General features: G+C 32.3%; 1 protein-coding gene across 1 annotated transcript in view; it reads left to right on the forward strand.

Annotated features, from left to right (window-relative positions):
• Positions 1–5,466: 5,466 nt before the first annotated feature.
• Positions 5,467–19,651, forward strand: part of LOC120770341 (nyctalopin) — a 262,497-nt gene continuing 248,312 nt past the window's right edge. Inside the window, exon 1 of the mRNA XM_040097739.1 lies at positions 5,467–6,208. The gene's annotated coding sequence lies outside the window, so the exon portion shown is untranslated. The remainder of the gene's footprint in view (positions 6,209–19,651) is intronic.

Below are 19,651 nucleotides of genomic sequence, written 5' to 3' on the forward strand. Positions count from 1 at the left end.
TCAGGATCAACACCTATTGATTAGATACTGTTCAGAATAGATTATGTAGAGACGTGGTTGAACGCTCCAGAAGAAAGTGTGTGGATAAAATATATATTTTCCTGACTGATTTACTCTGAAGAGATAGACAGTCTATTTAATACAGCTCGTAAATTATGGCAGGCCACTAATAACTTCGGTTCCTATAATTTTAAAGTTAGTCTCAGCTTTGTTGACATGAGGAAGTTTTAAAGCTATAATTATTACGGCTTTAACAAAGATGCCAGCACCAATTAATTAAACCGAGAAAAAACGTTAACGCTACTATATAAAAATATTCACAAAACAAAATTTTTACATACAAGAACTTGGTCTTTATCATTCAATTTGAATGTCAGCTATATTGTGTTCTGATATGAAAAGTTTTTTACGATATTTTGGTGTTTTCTTGGAAATTAATACAAAAATTGTCCTCAAGTGGCTTGAAATGGTCAGTTGTTACTAACAAAGACATGCGCAAAATATTTGGCGATTATAATTGATAAGAAGCGCATTTGCAAAGGTCACGTAAAAATAAAAAGAACTCAGTTAAAAGTAAAGTTGACTATACTGGCTTCTTAGGCCAAGATCCCTTTGCAGTGTGAAGAATAATTTGCCAATTTATAAGGTAATACTTAGGCCGATCTGAACGTATGGCCATTCAAATCTAGTGCAATGTAGCGAATTCAAATTTAAAAGTAATTCAAGCTTTTCAAAATAAAGTTCTGTGCACCATAGTAGGGGCTGCTTCCTATGTGCGAAACGATGTTCTCTACCGGGATCTGAAGTTGTTCACTGTGAAGAAAACATTCGAAGAATTTAGCAGACGTTACCCATTTGGAGCATCATGAAAATATATTTCAATTCAACTGCTGGATAATTCTTCACAACGTAGTATATTGAAAGTATATGACTCGCTGACCTCTCCTTTTGATTCAATTAACGTATAGATTTTTTTTTTTTATTTATTTAAAGTCATACAACCAAAAATCATTCTCATTGTATTTTCATGAAATTAGTTATTGTTTTTTAAAATTAAAAAAACCTAAAGCTATTGAAATTTACAAGAAAACAAAAAAAAAATTTATGAATTCAAAATTTCAATTAAATATAGAAGCGGCAAGAAAATAGTTGTCCGCCTTTTCTGAAAGATAAGTTGAATAGATGATAAATATATGTTATAGTTACATTATTGTCTTTAATTTCGTTGTCATTTTTAGGTTTGTATTAAAAATTAGTTCTCCAAAATTACGTGTTCGTATCTTTTTAACTAAAGGCGGGCAACTGGAAAATGAAATAACCAAATAATCGGTTATAAGATACGTAATATAGTGGTGCGATCGGGCTGATTCCAACAAATATTCAATAGAATTTCAAAATGCACCTATGAATTGAATTTTATTCCAAAATCTCAAAAACTGACAAAAAAAAAGTTTTCATAATCGCCAAAAATTAAACTTCACCTAAAAATCACTGATTAGAAAAAAAAAATTATTCGCTCTATTGCGTATGTGTTGTGATGGTTTAAGTAGTTTAAAATTATAACCTACCATGCTTTAAATAACGAAGACCTGAAAGCATTTTGCCATCAAGTATTAATAACTTTTGGGTAGAACTTCTCTGTCTTATTTTTATTTACATATTTATTTATTTTTGTTTGGGATCTCGAATCTTTTCTTTGGTCTTAACTTACTGATATCTTTAGACGTGGGTGCCATCTAAAAAGCTTCTTAATTAGTAGCTAAGGGGCCAGTTAATCAGCTTTTGAATTTTTTTTTAGCTTCGCATTCAGTTATATGAAATAACAGCAGAATCCTCAATGAAACCTCCCTAGTTTTCGTTAAGCAAAAGTAAAAGCTGAACTACAAGCCAACAAGGTTGTGGACAGTATTATCTAATGAAGTACAAGGTTCAGGACGCTATTATCAAATGTATTCGAAGAGCTTTTTATACATTTTTTACTTCAAATTTACTTGAAAACAAGAACAATTCAGCACAATTATCAACAAACCGCTTATAATAAACCACCCTTCTACTACAAAATCTAACAAAAATGCCTTCACATACATTTATAAAAAAATCTAACACCAAAGTCACACAAACTCCTGAACATATTTGTGACTTCCGCCACTGCAGAATTCGTAAAACCATTGCGTCAGCAATCACCAATTAACCGCTGTCTCCATACTATCGAACTGCCAAAACACGAACACGCATTGTATCTGTGAGATATAAATTTCAGTTTCAATGCTTTATATGCGCCGACATCCGGACGTGCTCTGAAATAAACAAAACCAATCAGCTGTTATTTCCAGTGAGTGAAATTCCTATTGGAAAGTTAGGGAGCATGCATACTGCTAGAGCATTTAGAGAGAGAACAGCCGTGGGAGAGAGCACGTTTTTTCTCTAGCTTGCGAGAGAAAAGCAACTTATGCTTGCTATAAAACTGTTGGGTTTTAAAAATTTCTCTCAAGCAATCAAAATTTTGCTTTTGATGCATGGGAGAAATGTTGCAAACGACTTTTTGAATTATATATTATATTTTTTGAAGAAGTACAAGTTACATATTTAAAAACACATTTAATTATAATTCATTTTTTAATTTAAAATTAAATTTTGATGCTTTTTTTTGTTCGATTATTAAATAAAACCTTACTTCTGATATCTCACAGTTAAATTTGGAATGCTTGTGTCAAATATATCACGATATAAAATATATATCGAGCAAACGCATGATATATTCCTTGAAAATGTCGTACACTTTTTTGTCACATGAGATTAAAACAAGGTAAGTTGAGTAAGAAACTTTCATAATATAAATTTGACAGCCTTTTAAACTATCTTCGGCGGGACGACTATTGGCTGCAGGAGTCTGTATGTATATACAGAACCTTCGGGCATAGCTCGGTGGGTAATGATAGTTGGGACCGACTACATGACACAACAGGCAAAGAAGGCTCAAAGTAAATATAGTAAAGGAAGCTTGGCGCAAAGGTGTGTTAGCTACGCCAAACACTCTAAACATCTATACGGATGGATCCTAAATGGATGATCCGGCGCTGGAATATACTGTGCAGAGCTAGGCAAAAGGCAGCCTTTTAAGTTGCCGGACTATCGCTGTATATTTCAAGCTGAAGTCTATGCTATTGCGAAAGACGCGGAGTTGACCACTAATGCATCTGCAGCCAAATCCAGAGTCAACACCTACGTAGACAGCCAAGTAGCAAACAAGGCAGTAACCTCGTATCGCATATCGGCCAGAAGTGTCTTGGAAAGCAGGGCAGCAGTGAAAAGTGTTGCACGAATTAAGCAAACTTAACTTATACTGGGTGCCAGGCTACAAAGGTATCAAGGGTAATGAAATAGAGGACAAGATTGCCAAGAATGGTGTACGTCTAATATCCGAAAACGTGATCAAATTCCCATTGGCACTCGATATAAAAGACTGTAGGAACATTATGGGAATACTAACTGGTCACTCTCTGGTGGCACTTGTGGACTTGCTCCATATTGGCAACACCACGCTGTAAGCTCCTGGGGTCCACACGGTATGATACACTAGAGAAGGTAGAGAAGTGAAGCCGCAGAGTCTCTTAAAATTCGCGTCAAGCGCAGGCATCTTAAACGATGGCACTCCTCTTGGAGCAGCTGCATTTCATCTGGTATTGCAAAGGACCAAAACTCGTCTATGCGTGACTTATTGGCTTACCAGAATAACCCAGCCTAACCTTTAAACTACACTTTACTTTTAGCCAACAACAAAGCAATTCTCATTTAGTATTATTAAAATTATGCTAGAAAAAATATCAAATAAATTTTTATATCACCTTCAACAACTTTTCTGGCTTGCTATAAATTTACCAACTTTCCGCATCAAATCTCTCGCCAGCGCTCGCTCTTAGCTCCCAAGCATTGGCGATAACACCGCCAGCATACGAATTCTCATTGGAACTGCCGATGAGCCAGCGAACGAGCACACCAACCAGCCGACCATTCCTGTTGATGAGCCGCCGCCGCTGCCGTCGTCGCCAGAGTCAGCAAGCCAGTGCAGCACTTGGCCGCTACCATGTGTGGCATGTGGCAGTTGTAAACGAATCGTGTGCAAGTAAGGAAGCACGTCGCGGTTATTGTGTGAATAAATTACATGAAGTAGTAAAAGAAAACGACACGGTGTAATGTTTTGCAAGGCAAACAAAGTGCATTTTTCCGAGTGTGTTAAAAATTGAAGTCGCAACCGAAAAGCAGAGAGTTAATCAGTGAAAAGTTGGAATTTATTTCCATGAATGCAATTGATTGTGGGGCATTTAATGTGTGGTGAAAAGCAATTAGAAAACCGATGTGAACGCAAACTGATAAGCGCGTGTGTAGTGTAGAAGCAAAGCAGAGAAACCAATAGTGCACGACGTACGACGAGCTGGCTGATAAGCAACGGCCAAAGTACGTGTGGCGTCTACGGAGTTTGCCGTTGCAATCACAATTATTTAAGAACAACCTAAAACATCTCATCTTAAGTGCTGCAATCTGCTGTGTGTGGCTCGGCGTGAGTTCATTGCAGTCAGCGGCCGCGCGGCGCGTCAGTGTGAAGCAGCGTGCAATTGGCAGCAACAGCGCGTATGTGCCGCAGTGATAATTGCACCATAAGTCACTTTTACTGTGCTGAGTGACGCTATTGATGCTGATAAGCGGGTGTTGTCAGTCTGCAGTTGCAAATTGGTGCAAAGTGTTAAAGGTGGCAGTTGCAAGTTGCTAAAAAATTAGCGTGAGACAATTTTAAAAGCAAGAAAAATAGCTTTGTGTTGAAATTTTTCATTTTCGTTGCGCAAAAGCTTGAGTTTTTAATTTTTTTAAAATCTTGACTCCTTGGAGAAAATAAAATTGAATGATAAAATAATGACAACCCACCTTGCGGCTTGACTGAAGTAAAATAAAGGCAATTTCAGCAGCTTTTCTAATTATATGCAGCAAATTTACGGTATTTTATAACTGTAAAGCTTACAATTTATGCAGCACATTTTAGAAAAATAAAAACAACAATAATATAATAAAATTTTGCTCGATTAATTAGCAATTAATATAAAATTTCGTTATATAGTGTGAGACGACTTGAACCCCAGTGTGTGAAGAGAAAGTGCAGAAACAAAAAAAAATTTAAAAAAATAACAACAACAACATTTTTAAATATTTTAAAAGTATTTTGTGAATTTTCTTTGCCGTGAATTGATTAAAATCTCAACATTTTCTCATTGTTTTTAAAACAAAATTGCTTACAGCCACAGAAAACAACAAAAACAACAACACAGAAAGAAAGCGAAAAATATGAAATTTAAAAAATAAAATTAAAAATAAATGTAAAAATATGAAATTGAAAACATAAAAAAAAATATTGAAAATAAACGAAAATTTGTTTGCAACAACAACAGAAAGCAAAAAATATGAAATTTGAAAAATAAAAAAATTAAAAAAAAACAATTAAAAATAAATAAAAATTTGTTTGCAGCAACAACAATAGCAAATAACTGACCCTACAAACGTGAAAACTTGAGAAATACTACAAATTACAACAAAAACAACACAACAATATCGGCCCAAAATAACTTAAAACTAAATGAAATTAAAAAACCAATCAAGCAAAGTTATTGAAATGTCAAAGTAAGTGAGCTGCTAGTCAATCACAGCAAATAATTGCAACAAAAACAAAAAAACAAGCATACGCGCGCGCTAACTTATTTGCTTGGCTCCCTTGACTACCGCTTGCAAAGACAAACAAATACAAGAAAACAACAAAACGCACACACATACATACACACACAGAGCTACAAACCGACACACACATACATAAATAAATTGCGGTAAATATGAATAGCTGTCAATGTCAGGTGCATCAACCTAAAAGGCTTGTTTAATTACAAGGCAGACACAGCGTAAAAGTGAATAAAAGCAAACACAAACAACTACAATAACAAAGTAAATTGTAAAAAACAAAAACACCAGCAATAACAAAGTAAATTATAAATTCGTAAATAACTAAAAAGGGCAGCGAACAAATGCGCCAAAAGGCGTAAGGAAAACCCATACTAGTGAGACACTAAGTTAAAGATACAACAATAACTACAAACACATTGCAACAACAACACAGCCAACTGCAGCATTAGCAAGCAGACAGTGGCAAATCAATTTCACAAATTAAAAGGTAAGACGCTTGCCATTTATTCTAACGTGTAGGGAGGGAGGGGAATTTAATTACAAGCTAGTATAAATATATGTATTGAAAAGCATAAGCTATTAACAGCCGGCCTAAAAAAAGTAGGCAGTGTAATTAGTAAATCGACTACAAATTCGCAAGGTGTGAAAGTCAGGCATAATTAAAGATTGGCAAAAATAGTTGTGAATGTTAAAATTGCAATACCGATAATACAGGGTTTTCCAATAAGATTGACATGATTTCTTTTTTTTTTTCAAAAACAAAAAACACGCTAATTGTTTAGGAAATTCAAATGTTTTTTATTTACCGTAAAGTAAAATCGATACAACTACATTCTGAGTATAACATCATTCAACTGGCCTTCATGAGTTTTTCTTCAGGAACGAATTCGATGAACCCAATTTTCGAGTACCTCTCCACTAAATCAAATCGTATGTCATGAATAAATGTCCTATATTGACTTCTAAATCTCGAAGAGAGTCTAGTTTATTGCTAAAGACTTAATAACTTCAAACAACCTCACCAGAAGCAGTGTAATGGTGTTAAATCACAACTTCTTGGCGGTCATTCAATGTCACCATTTCTTGGCATAATCAAATCTCCAAACTCTTCTTGCAATAATTCGGTGGTTGCACGTGCCGTGTGGCATGTAGCCACGTTTTTTTTGGGAATAAATATTGTCAAAATCAACTTCTGCCAATTGCGACCATAAAAAGTTTGTTATCATCGGTGTTTTCATTGCTTCAAAGACGACGATTTCGATACTAACGAGCGTCACCGTGAAGGAGGACCAAAAACCTTCGAAAATGCTGAATTGGAGCTTGTTTCTGCATTGGGAGCCACCCGCCAAGCCATTGGCAAGCGACTATACTCACTGGGAATGCTTGAAACAAAGTGTTTGTACTATATGACAATGCCCGCTCTCAGGTTGCCAAACCCGTCACTCTTACATTTTTGTGATGAGTAGAAAATGTCGCACTTTTTTTAAGGCAACATTGTGAGAAAAGAACAAACGAACCTGAAAACAATATTTTTTAAGAAAAGAAATCGCTATTAAATGACTTGAATCTGTTTCACGAGTTCAGACAAGTACTACCAAATCGCTAATAAATAGCGTTTCACAAGTTCAGCTACTTAAAAAAAGCAGTTACTGATAAATAGTTTGATTATATTGTTGGCTTCAAAAACTTTTCTATTTTAGCGACCTTAGGTAGGTAAATAAGGCGCATGTCTGATGACGCACCTAGGCCTTCAGGAGGCCCATTATGAAAACAATGGTGATAAGATCTCTTTATTCTACTTACCATCACCCTGTGCCCTTGATAAAGTTTATCAATGCAAAAAGTTTTATTGGTGCAACTTCTGTGACATCGCAAAGAAACTCTCAATCGATTGTTGCTATTATTTTATTATATAAAGCATTGGTTTCAATAGAAGATGTTCCACAGTCTTCTCTTTAACCTACTTTTGACACTTTTTTTAACAATCTTTTTATGATATTCCCAGTCTGCTGGAATGTCTGCCTTTAACCTGTTAGCACTCTTACTTAAATTCTTTTGTCATTCCTGGGTTTTGATAGTTATTTTTTCAATATTTCAATTTCGTCTTATTCCCATATTCTATTCATGCAACATTTGCCTGCGTGTTGAGCAAGTCTGGAATTGATTACACCGATACTTAGCCACATTTATAACATATCTGGCGATTAGAAATCTACAAGTAACCAGAGGCATACATATGTTTATCGTCACCTAAACTTCAAAATAACGTAACATCAGTTTACAGACGAAGGAAAAACGTTATAATAGCTAATAAAAACCGCTCATATTGAAACAAAATTTTAGTTTTGGTTATAAAATGGCTATATATTAGTTATTGTATCTGACAGCGATTTTCGATTTTTTTTTTGGATGATACGTTGCATTGCATTTTACCTGTAGCTAATAAAACCACTCATATTGAAACAAAATTTGAGATTTGGTTATAAAATGGATATATAGTATATTGGTTTTTATAACTAGCAGCAATTATCGGTTTTTTTTGATGATAAGTTGTTTTGCATTTTAGGTGACCATATATTCTCTCTTTTATGGGAGTATAATTGTAGGACGGTGACTGTTCCGACTAATTCATCTTCACAGTTATCCGGAATATCATCGTGTCCCAGAAACTAGTGCTGGTTTATAGTGAAATACACCTAATGTACTAATAGATCAAGCTTTTATATAGAAAGTAACTATCCATAAGAAACTGTAGTGACTTCTAAGCCTCTTGGGTTTCTGTGACTATAATTATATTTCTCGTTGTAAGCACGGTCTTTGTCAGAACAAAACGGCTTCTGTAATTGCTGTGATCTGCGCCAAATCCAAACTAAGAAAACTTTTAAAGTTTTTGCCGTCATTAAACAATTTTACTCTATTTCTTAAAATATCAAAAATGATAGAAATGTATTTTAAGCCAATTCTGCAAATGTAAGAAAGTTGAATTTCTTATCATCTTAACAGCTGTACTTTTGTGCAGTACTCGATACTCTTCAGAGTTTTTTGCTTTTTTTAATTGATAGAGGTAACTGTGAAGATTTCATTAAAATAATATAGTATATGTAGTGAGCACGGCATTGCTAATTGTTTTGAGTTATTGCTGTTGCAAATGAGTGGGGATTCAATCTTTGTTAGCTTTCGTTCCTTATATGCAACCTCGTGATAAAAATTTCGTTTGATTGATTTCAGAAAACAGACTTCTCTATAGTGCCGTTGGTTATGAACCACAGAAATCCTTATCACTTCATATTTTACACTTAAAATTCCGATTTCTTTTAGCTACTCTGAAGTCTTAGCTATATAATAAAGTACCATACATAAATCAAGAACCGAAACTCATTTTGAGCTTCAAGCGAATATCGTCTTATTGTTGCTTCATTATTAAAAAGCCTATATAGATCATTTGAAATTTAGTTACCGACTCTGTTTCATAATCTCTTGGGTAAACCAAGCCATAGAACAGCTTCAAAGAATGTAAAATGTGAATCGCGGTTTAAAAGTAAAGTAGCATCAATATTTGAAGACTCTATGAGTATTTTTTATAATAGAGCGCAGCATCGAAAGCCGGAGTATTGAACTTTAATCCGCTGAATCTAACCTGCTCCAACTAAATGATCAAAATTACAGCAGCATTATTTCGAGTTATTTTCTGCTTGACAAAAGTTGAATTTGAGTAAGCCTGTTGGAAATTTATCATTTCTATATCATTTGAGAATTCAGACAGTTGGCGGTTACTATATTTAGCTCCGATTAGGACTTATCGTCAATACACGAACTTACACAGTTAGTTTGCAAAAATATATATTTGTTTATTTTGGTAAATAGAAACAAAAATAATATTTCAGAATACATAAGAGCATATATGTACCTCTCCTCTCGTGTATATACATATGTATAGTTAAACAAACATATACATTAGTGTAGGTCAAAAGCAAAAAAAAAAAAATTTCGCTTCATACTCTAAAAATTGATTGATAGGCACCTTGACAGACGGCAGCGTTAATCCGGATTAACTGCGCACTTAATCAGATCCAATTTTTTAAATGACAAATGGCAGCTATGCGAGTTTGAAACTCTCGTAAACAGTTGATAGTCATTTTTATAACATTTTCAATGAAAATGGATAGAAGATAAACATTGCGGTTACAAAACCATTTTTTATTACGAAAACATATGAAGATGTTATTTTTAAAACTCATTATAAAATAACATCACAACATAAAACTTTATGTTTTATTATTGAAAATTTGAAAAACAGCTACAACACTGACGCTTCTTTTCAATCACAATAAATTAAAATTGGCCATTGGCGGTTAATACTTTAAAATTTTGAGGATTAAATGGGAGTTAGCAACGGCGTTAGCTTCACCAACTCCTGAATTAATCCGGATTAAAGCAATTAATGCAGTTAATTCGGAACAACTCTGCCGTCTGTCAATGCTATAAGAAAGACTCTCCAAGTATGAGCTCTAAATTGTAACGGGAAGGTCTTTCATATAACGGTTTTCTTCTCATATTTCATTTTCATGGGTAGGAAACTCAATGCTCTACAATTTGGTCTCTCTCGGTTTTTCCTATAAAGTCTATAAAATATTTCTTCAAATAGTTCGAAGCGAGATGTTAATTTTCTAATCTGATAATACGAAAAAGAAATAGAAAACCGTGAGGCAGAGGACCTTCGCATTACATTTCATAGCTCATACTTGAAGAGCCTTTCACAAAGGTGTCTATCAATCAATTTTTCAGAGTACGAAGGTGGAAAAAGAACATTCGTTTTGTTGTACCCACCCTAATATACATACATATATATGCTTAAGCTTAGAGCACCTGCCTCAATATGTAATTTTTTGCCACCTTACCCTCAAGCTAATGGCATTAGGAACGAGGTTAAGCATAAAAACTTCTTTAGTGCTAAATTTGAAAGCAAATAAATGCAGAAAAGTGAAAACAATAAAAACAGAGGCTCACAGAACTACATAAATGAAGTGGCGTGAATTTTCACACCGTGCTATTAGACACGTTCGGCTGTGCGCTGCTGCCAATAGCGGCGATGCATAATGTAATAACACACCGCAACAACAACAACAAAAACATGTTAAGCATACAACAACAAAATTAACGCGAAGCAGAAGTAGAATATTTATTTATGCTCATATATGCGCGCTAACTATGCTGATTTATGTGGCGATTTTGATACAACAAACACACTCACACTGACATACAGCATAACAGCACTTCGAGAGCCTACTCCCAGCTGTTATACTAGTTTTATTGTTGTTGTTTTTATGTTGCAAAATTAATTAAATGTTAAATGCATGCGTGTGCACAGCAACGTTAAAAAACCCAAGCATAATAATAACAACAACAACAATAATAATACAATCAACACAGTGGCAGCAATAAGCGCATGCCACCACAAGTGCGGCAGCAGCATTAAAAGCAAAACTGCAAATGAGCAGCGCTAGCAGCGGCAAAAAACAAACAAATTGCATCAGTAACAACAACAACAACCGCTGCCAATCAAAACGCACCATTAACAGCAGAAATTTTCAAAACCGAATCACTTGTGATTGCTGTTGGCCAGACAGACGACGACGACAACCTCGCTGCCGCCGAGTGTTTGCACAGCCAAACGGGCAATTTGCAAGCAACAACAGCAATAACAACTACAGCCATAAAATACAAATAAAAGCGCACAACGCTGCAAGCAGCTGCAACAGCAAATTAGCGTTGCTGCATGCAACCTCGCGGGTGTATGTGTGTGTGTGTGGCACAGCCACTTTGCCATTTAGTAGTTTAAAGTTCCGGCTTTGTTGTTGTTGCTTTTGTTGTCGGTTTCCAGCGCGCATTCACTGTTTTGTTATTTGTTGTTGTTACTCTTCTACAGATTTTCTTGTAAATGCATCATTATACGCGGCCATAAACTTTGTTATTATTGCTGTTGTTGTTATTGCTGCTATTATTATGTATTTACTTTTCTCATTATTCGCACTGGGCGCTGCAGCTTCTTTTTTTGTTTTGTTGCTCGCGCGCTGACGTTTCTTCAAGCCGCGTTTGGCGGTTGTGGTTAGTTGTTATTTTTGTTGTTATTATTGCCAGCTGCTTATATTTATTACTCAGTAATTTTAATGTAGCTTGATTACTGAAAATTGTTCTTTTAAACTAATATTTGTTATTGCTTTGTTGTGCTTGCCGCAAATTCGCTTTATTTCTGTTCGTCATCGTGCTGTGCTTCTGCATTTGAGCATTCGAGCAGTGAGTGAAGCTGTGTTATAGACTTGCTATTACATTTCTTTTTTGTTATTATTAAATGTGCTGTATAATGCAACAAATATGCGTTAGTTTTTATGAAATAACTACTAAAAATTCTGCTATGCCATTGCTGCCACACGCTTCATTGTAAGATGGAAGGCTTCATATAGTTTAAAATATTAATTAACTTAATAGCAGTCTTGAAATATACTTATCAGTGGCGCAATTTTGTAATCCGCCGCTCAAATATTTCGTCGTTTTTGGAAAATGTTGCAGACACACAGGCGTTTTATAACTAATATGATTGTTTTATTTGAAAATAATAATAAAAGTCAACTAAAATCCCTTAAACGGTATTGTTAAATCATATTTTGTGTTCATTTAATTTCGAAATATTGAAATTTTTAGTAGCAACGAGATTAAAAATATGTTGCATATCTCCAGGCGTTTTATTAAAAGTTTGGGAATTTTCTTCTACTATTACATCTATTAATTTATATAAATAAAATGTTCAATTATGGTTATTTTTATATCGGTCTTTATACGCATAATAATATTTAATAATTATTGAACTCTATATTTTAGTAAAAGTCTTACAATTTAAATTAATTTTTAAAAATAGTTATCAGTTATGTATCTAAGCTGCTTCACAATTTTAAAATATCAGTTTTATTTTATTATTTTCTGCTAAAATACCTCGTAGTTTTTAGAAAATGTTGTATACACACAGGCGTTTTATAACTAACATGCTTATTTTATTTGAAAATAATAATAAGAGTCAACTAAAATCACTTAAACGGTATTGTTAAATCACATTTTGTGTTCAAATGATTTCTAAAGACTGAAAATTTTAGTTGTAACAAAATTAAAAATATATGGCATATCTCTAGGCGCACTTTTAAATTTTTGACTTGTTGTATTAAATAGTTAGGTATTTTTGCTCCTTTTTTATCTATTTTTTTATAAAATTAAATAATAAATTCTGTTTCTTATAACGGTCTTTATACCAAAAATCATATTTAATAATTATTAAACTCTAACTTTCAGTAAAACTCTTTTATTTTAATGAAATTTTGAAAACAGTTATCAGTTATGTAGCTAAAATGCTTTAAAGTACCACTTTTGAACCACTGCAACTAAAATATCTCGTCATTTGTTTAAAATGTAGCATACACACAGGCGTTTATTTAACTTATATGATTATTTTATTTGTAGATAATATTAAAAATCAATTAAAATTACTAAATCGTTTTTGTTAAAAAATATTTTGTTGTCAACAAAAAATTTTAGTACCAACAAAATTAAAAATATGTATGTGGCATATCTCCAGGCGTAATTTTAAATTTTTTACTTGCTGTATTAAATAGTGAGGTATTTCTGTTTATTATTTATAAAATCAAATGTTAAATTGTGGTTATTTTTATATCGGTCTTTACATCGAGAATAATATTTAATAATTACTGAACTCTATCTTTCAGTAAAAGCTTTACAATTTAAATGAACTTTTGAAAATAATTATCACTTTATCGCTAAAATGCTTTAAAATTATAAAATACCAGTTATTGATCTCAACTTTCAAATTAAATTTGCTCTTTATCTCGCATAAAATATAAAATGTTGCATACTTATAGGCGTTAGCGCATAATATATGCAATATTTGTTCCATACATACAAGAGAATACAAATAAAAACACCAACTTCATATAAAAAACATGTTTTATATTTCAAAATAACACAAAATGCTGAAAACTTGTGTATGAAAAAAGTCTTGCCTATCCGCAGGCGCAATTTTTGTATTGCTGTGCTTTCAATTTTTGCATAGTTTATAATGTTTCACAGTAACGCGTAAAAATAAAAAAAAACTAAATTAATTCATATACATACATATATTAAGTATGAAGATGCACATATATGTATATCTATATACGAATATTCGTTTTTTTAAAGTGTATATAAAATTTCGCTCAAACCCACAAATATTGTATTGTTGTTTCCTAGCATGCTTTTGCATTGACATGTTATTTTTAATAGTAAAATAAATTAATTATTAAAATAATTTTTAGATAAACAATTTTATGTGTATTTAATAAAAATAAAAAAAAAAAATAAATAAAACATAAAATAAACAAAAAAATAAACAATTTTATGTGTATTTAATAAAAAAAAAAATAAATAAATAAAAAATAAAATAAACAAAAAAAAATAAACAATTTTAAGATTAATAAAAAAATGTAAAAGGTTTTAATAAAAATTACATTCCAAAAGCAAACAAAAACACCAGACAATATCTAAAATCAAATTAAAATGCACACTTTGCAGCGGAAAAATTTTTAATGAAGTCAGAATAAAAATTTTCATTTATTTTTGTGCAATTTCTAGCATGAAAAAGAAATTTTCTCAAAATGCTTGATATTTTATATGTATTTACTTCATTCACCTGCCCATTTGGCACACTTCTTAACGAAAAACAAATTAAATTTTAAAATTTCTCACCTTAACTTGAATCTGAAATATTTAATAGCCGCTCCGGGCATTTCATTTGAAATTTCATACCGTTTAATTTGGTTTTGCGCTCACTTATTGTATTGTTGTTGTTGTAGTTGTGCGTTTTCTTTGCTACGCAATTTATTTGTTTTTTATTTATTTGTCTTCTACGTGCTGCGGTCTACTTTGTTGCTGTTAATATTCTATTAAACAACAGCTGTGACTTTATACCAATACCAACGCACGTACTACAATGCATGTCAGTATGTGTATATGTACATATGTATGTATGATTATACCATTGTTGCATATTTATACGCATTCATTGATATTCATGCATGCTTAAAACGTACTTATTTCGACAAACGGCCATTTGTCTAACCGCCCAGTCTCGTGCATATGCGGGCGTGCTGCTTGCTAGTCACAATTTGCTATTGTTGTTGTTGACCGCAACACATGTATTGCATATTGATAGCTGAAGTGTTTGGCATTAAATTCGTAGCAATTTAGAACTTTATTTTCACACCGAAAAATATATAAAAGTTATAAATGAAAATTTTTAGTGGTAAGGTTTGCGTGGCCACGAGTGTATATACTCTTACAAGCACGTACTTACATTTCAAAATTATTTTCTCAGTAAACACATATCCTTGTTGCTTCGGTTTATAACTTTTGCGCATATTTCGCCGGCGGTATTTATAAAGCCGGCTGCCATGGTTGCCACAGACAAAAAATCTTCTTATTTATTTACATTAATATTATTATTTACGCTGTTCATATCATTGCTGTTATGAAATTCCTTTTCATAAATTTTTTGTCGGTGAATAATATAACTGAATACATACATATAATTGTGTGTATATTCATATACCAATGAAATATTTACCAATTTCTGCCACTGAAAGTAAGGCAACACACTTTTTTCTAGCGTTTGTTTAATTAGAACTTTCTGTGCGGTAATTAAAGCTTTTAAGCACACATAAAAAGTCATTATTACAGCGGCACAAAGGCTAGTAAACACATATACTTATTCGTATAAGAACAAAAACTCATTCCCGTGCGCTTAGTTTGTAAGTAAAACAAGTAGAAATGAAAAAAAAATCCTTAAAAAACTCAAACAAATTTTTAGGGCAAATTAACAATAAAAAAAATTAATTCAGATAGTAAAAAATATTTTAAAATTTCTTTTATATAAAAAGATCGGAAATTTGTATTAAAAAGAAAATATTTTAAATAAATTTCATATAAAAATTATTTATTAAAATTGAAAAAAAAATGTTTAAATATAAAAAAAAAACAATTTAATCAATAACTAATTTTAAAAAATTAAAAAAAGGATGCAAAAAAAAAACTTTAAAATTTAAAAAAAAAATTTAGTGCAAATTAAAAATGAAAAAAAAAATAATAATTCAGTTAATAAAAAATATTTTAAAATTTAAAAAAAAATTTTTTTTATAAAAGTAATAATTTTGTATGAAAAAAATACATTTTTAAATAAATTTCAAATAAAAAGATTATTTATTAAAGTTAAAAACAAATTTTTATATATAAAAAAAAAAAAAAATTAATCAATTACTAATTTTAAAATATACTGTAAGCAATTTTTTCTTCATATATCCATTATGTGTGCTATGTTTCACAGCGCACCACTTTAAATATTCCTATCGTGCCTTATATGTACATGTGCTTATATGTATGTACATATACCCGCTTATCATACTAATATACATGCATAAAAGTTGTTAAACTTACTCAAATAACTATAAATATAAAATTTGTATCGGAAATCACGCCAACAACTAATGCCCCCATAAATTATTCACTATCCAGTGGTTAGTTGTAGGTGCATTTTTCGTATGCAAAGCACATAAATAGTTGGCAGCAGTTAATATACACGCGCATGCATACACTAATACATACACACGTACACGTGGGTGCGTGTACCTTCGCTTGTACTTACAACACGAACACATGTTGCTGTATCTTTAGGCGGAATCTTCAAATGACAGTAGCACAGTTCAAAGACCCACAGGAGCGTTGCTGCCCAAATTGATTTTATTATTTTTTAATATTTTATTCCAAAATCGTCGTTTACACGACATTGCTACTGGCGGTAAGGAAGTGATTAAAAGACATGTCAATTTCTGCTGCTAGGTGTTAATAGCCGGAAAAACACTTTTTTGTTGAACAAAGTTTCGCCTTATCTACCATTATAGCTTATGTTGAGGTTTGTCGAATTCAAATTGAGTTATAAGCAATGACAAATCGCTGAAAAGAAAATTAAAAAATGGGAAGTAAATCGATAATATGATCATGATATGATACATTACTTTCTTATACGAAGATAATTTTATGTTGGCGGACGGAAGCTACTAAATTATAAAATAGAGCCCTTAGAAACTTTTTTAAAATAATATAGCTTTCCGCTATAAATATTTAATTTTATTAAAATATGTTTAACATCATTTTATCGATCTTAAATCCGAAAACATAAATATGAAAATTGAAAATGTGATTTATTATACTACTATACCGTAGTAGGGCCTAAAATTATTCGAATAAACAGAAAATTACTCACTCGAATATCTGGTTTATAAGCGTTCGTATAAATATTAACCGCTTTGTACGTATGTAAGTACCTATTCAGGGTATTGCAGACCGACGAATAATGTTCTATCCGGTTAGACGATTAGTAATTACCAAGAGCTCTAGTTTATAGCATTGGTCACCATACGAGTATGTGCCCAATGAGGTGCGTGACTTCATTAGAAAATACATAAGTTATTTATCACTTAATAACTATGTACCCAATTGTAGGCAACGTTTGACAGTTATTAATAGATACATACATATGTATATATAATATATAATATAATATAATATAATAATATAGTTAACAGCTTCTTGCTGAGATTTTTTAATATTCTTAATAAAGACGTCAATGAAACAATAGAATGTTAAGTTTTTAAATATTTTATGTAGATTATTTTACAAAAGAAAAAGTTTTTTGAGAATAATTGATCTTTGAACTACACTGTCACGCGACGAAATGAGAGAGTTTGATAATCCGCAATTTTAAAATTTCTGCGGGCAATTTTTTTATATTTACTCTTGGCGTTGGGGAAAGAATCTTTATATACTATAATATATAAATAATTTATTAGGACTCAATATAGAATGCTTTGAAGTTAACCCTGAGATATCCTTAACCAAAGCTTTGTACAATTTCAGCACTATTTCATATTTGGACTTCACTATAGAGGCCACAAAATCAATAGATTAAACAACACTTTGAGAATAACAATTCTCTGTGAATTTAATCGTCCTTCTGCCGAACCAAGAACTACTCACTGTCTACTTCCATATAAATTGGTCTTAAGTGATTTGAGAACACGAAATAGAAACAAAAAGGTACGACATACTTCATGCCAAATTATTGAAAAACAGAGAACAGGGTAGATTGTAAGTCCACGCGTCCCAAGTTTTTTAACTCAATAATGAAAATTAATACTCCATTGATTTTACAAACCCCTTTTCAATTTAAGCAGTTGCGATGTTCACTGCTAACAAGCTAATAGTAAATTTATAAGTAAATATCTGTAGGTATACAAATATATATATAAATATATGAAACAGTCTGAGTATGTAACCCATTTTCGACGGTTTTTCAAGCATAAATCAGCCAATACTGTTGCAATTTCACCTTTGACGTAGCCCCACAGGAAATAGTCTAACGGCGTCAAATCGCACCATCGCCGAAGGCCAATTGCCTGGGCTATTTCGTAAGATAACACATTCACCAAACCCGGTTTACAATAAATCGATTGTGTGGCGACGTCCTGTTGGAATTATATATTTTGAAAGACCATATCATCCAATCCGGACCAAAAATATTCGGTAATCAATGTGCGGTAGCGATTCCCATTCACAGTAATGTGCCGGTCTTGATCATCACGGAAGAAGTACGGCTCAATGACGCCGCCGCACCGCCGATAAACCGCATCAAACCGTAATTTTTTCGGAATGCAAGGGTGACTTATGGATTACGTACGAATGTACTTTCACAGGAATAAAGTATTTCATTGATATCCCAAACCGTTTTTGTTTTATTTAGAAAAACTTTTGTAGCGCTTTTATTGAAAACCCGCTCTTAAAGTTGAGGCCACTGATTCCAAATTTCGGTGGTGAATTGTAATAACTTCGACTCGTTGTTGGATCGTATATTTTTCCATGATAAAAAACAAACCTTACTGAAGAAAAAAGGCAAAAGAGCGTAAAAAAGTATGGGAGAACTGAAAATGGGAATGAGAGACTAATTCGAGTACATGGTGTAGTGATGAGCGATATTTCAGTACCGATGATTTTGTCACTGTGATTGAAAAATCGCAAATCGCAACTGCGATCACAGTTTGTAAATAGCAGTTCACTTCTATGAACTGCGATTGCGATAGCATTTCGAACCTGTGAATTGCGATAACAGTTCAGAACAGAAATTTTGCTTTTCAAATAGAAACAAGCAATGCAAACTACAACTACTACTGTAATTCAAACCTCCTCTACCTCGGCAGCTGCAATAGACATTGTTAATGAGCCAGGAATCGGAAAAAAAATTTTAGGTTTTTAATATTTTATGAAAGATTAGGAAATTTCTGTCATTAGTTTTTCCTTGAAAATATTAATAGCGGATATTCTAAAGACACAAATGATCTTGTACGTTAATTGTAATTCCTTGTAAAAATATGTGAAAACATCATATCAGCATACAGTTGAACTATGCAATACGCTCTAAGTGTCGGGTAGTCGAGCCGCACTAACATTTGCGAAAATTTAGTGAAAAAGGCTAGGCAGTTTTTGAATGCAGATAAATATATCTGTATGCATGTATGTACATATTTCTTAAATATATGTACATATACATATATGCATATTTATCAGTAAATGGGTATTATTCAATATTTTTCCGCTATTCATTGACATACTATGTGAATAAGTTTTATATATGGCAACAACACATCTTCATATATAAAAATGGGCTTATTGGCAAATATATAGACATATTTGTATGTAAACTTTTTATATATGTACATTAGGGTGATTCAAAAAAATTTTTTTTTTTTTTTTCAATTGGTACTCGCAAAAATAGGGTCCTAGACAC

This window comes from Bactrocera tryoni, chromosome 3 (assembly GCF_016617805.1).
Source record: "Bactrocera tryoni isolate S06 chromosome 3, CSIRO_BtryS06_freeze2, whole genome shotgun sequence".
NCBI lineage: Eukaryota > Metazoa > Arthropoda > Insecta > Diptera > Tephritidae > Bactrocera > Bactrocera tryoni.